This window comes from Acipenser ruthenus, chromosome 16 (assembly GCF_902713425.1).
Source record: "Acipenser ruthenus chromosome 16, fAciRut3.2 maternal haplotype, whole genome shotgun sequence".
In the NCBI taxonomy this organism is placed as follows: domain Eukaryota; kingdom Metazoa; phylum Chordata; class Actinopteri; order Acipenseriformes; family Acipenseridae; genus Acipenser; species Acipenser ruthenus.
Genome location: NC_081204.1, coordinates 34,738,876 through 34,741,561, shown reverse-complemented (window position 1 = coordinate 34,741,561; position 2,686 = coordinate 34,738,876).

Genomic DNA, 2,686 nt, shown 5'->3' with positions numbered 1-2,686 from the left:
ACAACTTCAACAGATTCGTTACAATTACGGTGTGACATTATTATGTACAATTAAAAGCGGATTATACACACGTGTAAAGTACAATTGTTATACTTATTTTATGGGTTTCTGTATGGTGCCATGCAGTTTTAAAATCTTTTTTTTTTTTTTTTTTTTTTTAAATGTACGAAAGAAGGAAGTCGAATCGAGCGCTGCTAATAGAAACATACGTTTTGTTTTGAAGATGGATGCTCAGGCTGTAGCGGTCAGCTGCCCGACATGTAAACGGACTCTAGATGTTATGCAACGATGTACGAGGTGCAGAAAGGTGTATTACTGGTGAGCTTCTGTATTTATACTACATAGAAGGAGTGTGTGCTGGGGATTTTAAATGAAACCTGAAATATTTCAAATAAGACGATAAACCCGGCACCGCGCTTTATTATTTCCGGTATAGGAACTGAACAGCGCGGCCGGAGGCGGGCACTCGCATTGTTTACTGCAGTTTACTGTGCTTTTTGTTATAGGAAACATTGATCCTTTTTTTATTTTGTAACGTGTATACAGAAACGTGGTTGTGTTTACACGCCATTTCATTAAGTATATCCATGTTGTATGCGTGCTTTTCTTGTGTTCGGGTCATTTCTAAAATAAATAAAGAAATACATAATTTGACAAACCGATGCTATTAGTAAACATGCTGATAAAAATGCGCCTTGCTTTCCAGTGTTTCATATGTAAGCATTTCATTCGTGATAAATAACATTTAGTATAAACATACAGTGCTTTTAAAATGGTGCTGTTTATAAATAATAGAAGCAGCAGCAGCTATTGTTGTTTTTTTTATGTTTTCTTAATCTATTTTTTTTGTTGTCCTTATATAGCTCTAAAGACTGTCAGCTGAAGCACTGGCCTCTTCACAAGACAGTGTGCGGCGATGCCAGTGTTAAAGCGCCGCCGGGGAACAGCTCCGCTCGATGCGGCTCTTCAGCGGGGTTTGCAAAGCAGGGCGATGATGACAGGGGTGCCGCGAAGGTCCTAGACAGCTCCGTGACCATTAGAGTGAAGCACAAGGCGTTAAAGCACACGCTGCAGCTCCCGGGAGGCACCACTGGGCTAGACTGCTATGGAATGATTTCAAGGCAGCTGCGTGTCCCCGCGGAGAAGATGAGACTCGTCTCCAAAGGGAAAGTGGTGCGCAGGGGCAACATTGTGGACATTCTGAAGGAAAGCACCGTGTTTCATGGTTACGGAGAGCAGGCGGAGTGCGAGGATGGTTTGGACCAGCGGGATATTAAAGTACTCATGACCCAGCTGTCAGTGGGGATGTGATCAACGCGATGTGTCTCCTCTCTGACAGCATGTAGGGGGAAAATAAAACAAACGCTATTTGCATTTCTACAACGAATAATAACCAATTTTAGAGGAATCACAAGTAGCCCCTAAATTTAAATGTCTGGTTTGTTTTATTGCTGGCTGGTAACTTGTAAATGATTTTGAGAATCCAGCTCTGTGTTTAAAGAAGTGGTGCGTCTCCAATTCCCATGGCAAAGTCTGCAGATCCAAATGAGATATGGATGAGGGAGCAATGATAAGAACAGGTGTTATTGCTGTGGACTAAATAGAACTATACAATTTGGATCGAAATGGACAGATAGCTTCAATATCCAAGTACATTATCCTTTCTGCATTCCATTTGAAACTTGCTTTAGTTTAGATACTTTATTTTTATGCAAATGAATGCACTCCCCTACAGTGTCGAATATGCTGTAGGTTTTTATAATTTAAGTGACCATAGATCCAGTCACTTTATAAGTATTTACAAATAAAAATACTCCTAATAACAAACAAATATTAACTAATAACACTTTGTAAATTAAAATAGCCGTATTTCATTTTTATTTGCTTTGCAGCTTTTTCAGTCACTGTATGGAAAATCGCCCATTTTGTTTACCTTTGTCATGTTTCCATAGTGAAATAAAGTGTCAAAAGCCAATGTTCTTCCTCGTTCAATGTCATTTGTCTTAACTGCCCATGCATGAGTTTATGAGGGAGTGTTGCTTTTAGAAGTTTATAGAACAGTGCGAGGGACATCCGTTCTGTTTACACAGAATGCTTGGTAAGACCTACATGTGAAATGTGTTTACCACGACTCAGAAAGGTCAGTAAGATAAATCGCATTGCTCTAGTGACAGCACCTACTGCATTTAGCTTTTATGCTGCATATGTTCTGCAACCACTCATTAGTCATGTATTGAGTGCTGTGTTAATGTCTGGTTAATATGATATAGTTGCATAAGCAGCAGTTATGGAATTGAGGGATGGGGGCATTTGCAGTCAAGCTGGCAGTTTGATCTCTTTGCAACAAACACTAGGCAACAGGAAACCTCTCTTGTTTCCTAAGTGGTTTTCATGTATTGTGCATCACAGGTTCCCAGGACCTTTAACAAACAGAGCAGCCTGGATACTGAAGCATATGTAAACCCTGTTTACTTTCAGATATATTTTCTTTTTTAAAATGTTGGGCAACCATGCTTAACAGTACAGTTAATTACAATAACAATAAGGAGGTAGCTGACGTACTCCCGACATAGAATCGCTATTGTGTAGCAGCCTACCCTGTAGTTGCGTAACAGGTCATGAGTTCAGCTCACATTTGCAGCATTGTGAAAGGCAGCATAGACAAGAGTTTGCATAACAGCCCTGT